Raw genomic sequence first — 6,447 nt, 5'->3', positions numbered from 1 at the left:
GATTTTGGCAATATTCAGTGAAACTGCTTTATAAAACCTCAAGAGGATTTAGTCTAACACTTTGGCTTTTATTTATACAGTCCTTTAAAATACATGGTGTAGGTCAGGTAGGTCCCAGTAGGTGGCCTTGCTATGGAAATCAGCACTCCTGTCCAGCTCTCTGCCCACTCTAAGTAAGCCCTGGCACTGAAATGATGTCATCATCAGGTGCCAACACTCATTTCTGGTGCTGCCTCAGAGCTGCCTGAGGCCTCTCTGCTTTGCTCTGCTGAGGTTCTCACTCTCTTCCAAGGGACTCCGGGACAGGGGTCCTTTCCCTTCCCACCCTGCCTGCCCCTCTAAGCATGTGCAGGAGCTGCTGAGACTGTCATGGTGTTCAAGTGCTCACCATGGCTGAAGCACCCTTGCTAGTGCTACAGAACCATGATCACGACCTTGAGAATGCTGTCAACACCCATATACAGCTGCAGCTCCAAGCCTCCTATGTGTCCTTGTCTATGGCCTTCTACTTTGACCGTGATGATGTGGTCCTGGGAAACTTCAAGCGCTTCTTCCTGAGCAAGTCACACAACTGCAAGTCCAGTGCTGAGATGTTCATGTTCCTGCAGTATAAGCGTGGTGGCCATGTTTTTCTCCCCCAGCATCTCTAAATCAGACAGTGACAGTTTGTGTGGGGGCCTGCAGGCCGTGGAGTATGCCTTCCACATGGATATGACCATCAACCAGAGCCCACTGAATGTGCACAAGCTCACCAAGGGGAAAGGTGATGCTGACCTCTCTGACTTCCTGGAGAATCACTGTCTGGATGAGCAGGTCCATGTTCTCCAGAAGATGGGTGGCCACCAGACCAATATATGCCAGATGGAGGATCCAGGGCACTGCTTGGCTGAGTACCTCTTCGACAAGCTCAGTTTGTCCTAAAGCCTCAAATGGACTGAACTGGGATGTCCCCACTGCCATGGGATTTTCCTGAGGTCATTAGACCTGATGTTCACATTGTTTTTGAAGCAAGTTCACCAGTTTGCTGTTTGTGTTCACAATAAATTTTTTGGAAGCAAAATGCAAGTTTATTGATTCTTACTTGCAAAACTCATTTCCAAAAATTAAGGTCTATCCACTGTCAGGTGTAAAATGGGTATATTTGAAGAAGGAATACCTATGTCTCTTCCCTTTGCAGCTTAAATTTCTAACGGTTGTAGAGTAAAAACAATTCCTAGGGCCTTTTAAACCAAGTCAGCTTTCCCTTATCATTGATGGAAGCATAGAGTTTGTGGTGTTTTAGGTGTTATAAAGTGGTGAATGGTTTGGTGTCCTGCCTTCTTTGTATAGTAAATGAGTAAGCATAAAGTGACCTGGATCAGAATGGAAGGAAATCAGATCTGGCAGATACTAAAATAAAGGACACTTGTGTGTGTCATAGGATGCCTACCTTGTCATTAAGTCTCTCGGTTCTATAAAAAGCACACACACAGAAACACACACACACACACACACACACACACACTCGCACATACACAGACACACAGACACACACACACACACACATACACACACACACACACAAAGAAACCCAAAGAAATGGTATTTTAAATTTACTTAAATTATAGTTCAGTAAAATATGTAAATGTTTATGCTTCTTGATTCTAGATAACAAATATGATATGACACAGAACTTATTTGAACATGCCAATCTGGACTACAGAGAAAATAACAGTGAGGATTAGCTTGTTTTCTCCATTATCATACCTGAGACGAGGGAAGGGAGGCATAGGTAATATTTGTACAATAATCTAATGTATGTTTTCCTAGATCCAATATTTCTTTCATTTAAAGTAACATGATACCCCACCCCAAATACCTGCAATAACTGCATAGATGGGCTGATACCATAGCACCATGGAGGTTATTGAATGTAAAAGAATCAAATCCACCTAACTTCTGAACTGACTTCTCAGAGAATTAGAGGGCTAGAGAAATTTGAATATGGGAGTTTGATTCAGATTTGCACAATCTTATAGATACTTATTATCTTGCTAAAGGCCTAGAAGCAGGTTATTGTTGATATGGCTTTCAACAGGCTGCACAACAGAGACATCAATTCTCATTCAAAAAAGTTGGAAGCCAGAGAAGAAGAGAGAAAAGTAAAGCAACCCCAGCCTGAGGCTGAAGGCCTGGAAGCCTATCTGATGTAATTAATGATTCAAAGGTACAAGAATCTATAGTTATAAACCCACAACCAAGGCAGGGGCAACAAAGTGCACCAGCTCAGAGAGTATCCAGTAAATATGAATGCCTGATGTCTAATTTTCTGCGCTTTTCTTTCAGAGTCCGGGCCTAATTTATGCTGCAGTCCATATTCAGGGCAATGCTTTCCCACCTTATTTACTCACCCTGCTTCTAAATTTCTAAATTTCTAAAATTCTTTCCCAAGAGGAGACATAAGCAATATCTACCCTTCTTTGTAAGGCTCTAACAACAAACCAAAGCTCACTCTAGGGAACTAATGAGTTTACAGGGCTTATAACAAAGCGTAAGTGAGGGATTACTTATAGGAGTGTGGGTACTCCTCCTCCTAGTTGCACCTGTAAAGTACTACCCAGCAGAGATTAGGACATCCCCATAGTTACATAGACTGAGCATATATATATATATATATATATATATATATATATATATATCCCACTCCAGTCACCTGAAGAGTTGATAGTTGATGGAGAAAAGTTAAATAGTTGGAGAGGGGGATGTAAACCATCAATAAGCCCAGGTGAGATGATCTTTTCTAAGGGGTTGTTGGGTAATAGCCTCAGGTCATGAGGAATTGAGTTAGGCTGTACTGGGTAATAGCCCCTAGCCATAAAGCATTGCTTAGTCCCAGACTGACCTCTCACCAGCAGAAACAATATGTCTGGTTATACAAAACAACCCACCCCACTCCCAGTTGAACCACAAAAAATGGCTGTAACTTCATGGTAGATACCTATGAATATGTACATGTTTCCTAGCCCTTCTAAATGCACTCAACCTTCATCCCACGGAAAGTCTGGAGCCCCTTGCTCTTTTACTAACACAGTCTCAGCCTGTTGAGATTGAGACTGTATGCTTCTCTGCCTCATTTTTTTAGAGGGTGCACAGCTGAATGCACCTCAAGATGGCAGTTGTTTCAGAAAGAAAGTCGTTCAGGACACTCTCTAACCCTTCCTCCAGCTCTTATATTCTTTTCATCACCACCCCCGTTTGCAAATGTCCCTGGTCTTCAAAGATGTGTGACTGTAATTCTCCAGCTCCTGTGAGGGGCCCTGTTCTCATGCCTTTATATTCATTCCTCCCTCTCCACAACATGGCAGTTGGTGAGCTTCAGTGTCCCTTTGACTACAAAAACACAAAAAGGAGAAAACAACAAACAGAAAAACATCTCCTGGACCCTGACTGTAGTAATAACCTATGGGCAGAAACACAAATACTTGAAAGGCACCTCAGATAGTGCATCACATCCTTAGAACATCACACACACACACTGTTAGGTCCCAAAGAAACTCAGGACACATGGCTAACTGTCCTATCTATTTAACATAAGAGTGCACACTGGCCACCAGGCTCTCTAAGTACCTGATACAGAGTCTTGGCTCCTCTCAGCACTTCTCTCCCCTACCTACTCATTCCCTACCCTAAACCTCTGGAGCCCCTGAGCTTTGATTCCCTTCTCTCATCTTCTCTTTCCTATATGACCCTGACATTTTAACCACAAGCTCTCTTGCCCCTCCTCTCTCTCCTTTCTCTTCCTCTTGATGCTCTTGGTTCCCTTGGTCTTCTTTCTCTTTTCTTCCTCTTTCACCAAATCCCCTTCCCTTGTGGTCCAGTTTGTTCTGTCATGTTCAATCCACTACTTTATCTCCCTGCTCTGGACTCTTGTAGATGCCTCTGCCTGTTCTCTTCCTCATATGTACAATAAAAACTTTCTTCTCAACCATACCTTGGAGTGGTCATGTCCTTATTTTCATTCATACACAAAACTGTCTTCTCCATTGGAGCTCATAATATCCTCTGCCACTTCAGATTATACTGGTCTCCAATACAGGCATGGGTTCCCCCTCACAGTTGGAGTGAGCCTTAAATCCAATAGGAAAGCTGTTGATTCTACATGTGCAAGTTGCACCACTATTGTGCCAGTAGGAATATCTTGTTTGGCTTATTGATAACACAGAAGGGGGATTTTGTTAAGCAAGACTGTTGGTGTGAGCAACCTTGACCAGTGAGACTAAGTCTCTGAGGATCCAAGGAAATGCGGAAGATCTGAATGAGGGAGTTGGGGGCTCAAGTTATTTAAGATCAAAAGCAGTGCTAACAGGTACTTCTCCCTTTCATTACTAAATCAAGCAATACATGGGGGTGATGTTTATAGGTAGCTTAAGCAAAAGCAAGTACAGTGAGGGTGCTGAATCTTATGAATATTATCTTTGGTTGTGGAAAAAGCCAAGAATATTCCTTTAAGGGTTTTGTCTTTCCCACAGGGATAATGTGTACATCCCAGCCAGAACATTCGCTTCATGTCCTTTCTTTCTTTCTTTCTTTTTTTTTTTTTTTTTTTTTTTGTTTTTTCGAGACAGGGTTTCTCTATGTAGCTTTGTGCCTTTCCTGGAACTCACTTGGTAGCCCAGGCTGGCCTCGAACTCACAGAGATCCGCCTGGCTCTGCCTCCTGCGTGCTGGGATTAAAGGCGTGTGCCACCACTGCCCAGCCATGTCCTTTCTTTCAAGTGCATCCGCTTATCATAGTTTATGCAGTTCCCTCTAAAGGTCACATTCTTCACTCTGCCCCATCCGTAGTTCACAGTAGGTGGCAATGCCAAGTGTCTTGAAGGTGACAAAGCTCCAGTGCTTGGATGACTTGGACTGACCTCTCACTGCCCTTGGTGGAATTTGCCACACAACTCTTGCCTGTGTTTTTGACATGTTTAATATTCCAATTCTTTCCTGTTAAGAGTCCTTGCACCAAAGGGTAGAGCTGGGACAATGTAACAATTCTTATAGAGGTTGATGTTAATAAGAATGAAACTTATGGCATTTCCCTAATAAAGTCAGCTATGCAAGAAATTGAGTCTTCTCTAGAACCTATTATGTTAGTGGTATTAGTAAGCATGAAACACAGGATCTGGAAGAAAGTCATTAAAGAAGCAAAACTTAGTAGGGAAATTTTAGAAGCTGACCAACTATAACTGGATCATTAGGTTTTCATGTTCTGCCTCAGAAACACAGAACTAGCACGGACAGGAAAAGATTTTGATTATAAAATTAATGACAAGCCTTGGTACCCTCCTGAAGGCAAAGTAAACAGCTTTAGGAATCTTGATGTTCTTTAGTCATTTGCAGGATTGTAGTAAAGATAGGGACCATATTGAAACAAGGGTTTATGACAAAGACACAAAGAGAAACATTCTGGCTCAGTGAACTGCCTGGCTTCCTGAGAAGACTTGTCAGATCGGACTTTTCTGATATTGTAGAAAGAATAAAGAGCAGAGCAGAGCACTTCAAAAGCCAAAGGAAAGGATGGTGGTCTTATGCCAGATATAAAAGAAAAAAATTTTCTCTGTAGATTTCCCCATTGTGATCTTGACTCCCCTCTTTTCAAGTGGACCCCCTGAGCTCGGCCTTGTGCTTGGCTGTGGATCTCTGCATCTGCTTCCATCAGTTACTGGATGAAGGTTCTATGATGACAGAGTATCCACCAATCTGATTACCCGGGTAGGCCAGTACAGGAACTGTCTCCACTATTGCTAGTAGTCTAATCTGGAGTCGTCCTTGTGGATTCCTGGGAATTTCTCTAGCACCCCTTACCCCATAATGTCACCTTCTATCAAGCTATCTTTTTCATTGTTCTCCCTCCTACTCCTTCCCTCTCCAAGTTTGACCATCTCATTCCCTCATGTTCTCATCCCCCATTCCCTCTTCTTTATTGCCCACCCCCCCCCCCCGTCCCCAATTTACTCATGGAGATCTCATCTGTTTCCCCTTCCCAGGGCAATCCATGCATCCTTCTTAGGGTTCTCATTGTTTCCTAGCTTCTCTGGAGCTGTGGGTTGCAGTCTGTTTATCCTTTGCTTTACATCTAGTTTCCATTTATGAGTGAGTACATACCCTGTCTTTCTGAGTCTGGGCTACCTCACTGAGGATGATATTTTCTAGTTCTTATGGGAAAATCTACAGAGACAATTGAACCAATCTCATTGGAACTCATGAACTTTAGACTGACAGCTGTGGAACCTGCATGGAACCTGACTAGGCCCTCTGCATATGGAAGACAGTTGTGTAGCTTGGTCTGTTTGAGGGGCCACTGGCAGTGGGATCAGGATCTGTCCCTGGTGAATGAGCTGGCTTTTTGGAGCCCATTACCTATGGTGGGACACCTTGCTCAGCCTTGACGCATGGGGGAAGAGCTTGGTCCTTCCTCAAC

At 43.2% G+C, this 6,447-nt stretch overlaps 1 pseudogene; it reads left to right on the top strand.

Moving 5' to 3' along the window:
- Positions 1-389: 389 nt before the first annotated feature.
- Positions 390-921, top strand: LOC131899959 (ferritin heavy polypeptide-like 17E; annotated as a pseudogene).
- The last annotated feature ends 5,526 nt before the right edge of the window (positions 922-6,447 follow it).

The sequence above is a fragment of the Peromyscus eremicus genome, chromosome X (assembly GCF_949786415.1).
Source record: "Peromyscus eremicus chromosome X, PerEre_H2_v1, whole genome shotgun sequence".
In the NCBI taxonomy this organism is placed as follows: Eukaryota; Metazoa; Chordata; class Mammalia; order Rodentia; family Cricetidae; genus Peromyscus; species Peromyscus eremicus.
This window is presented reverse-complemented; position numbering and strand designations above follow the sequence as displayed.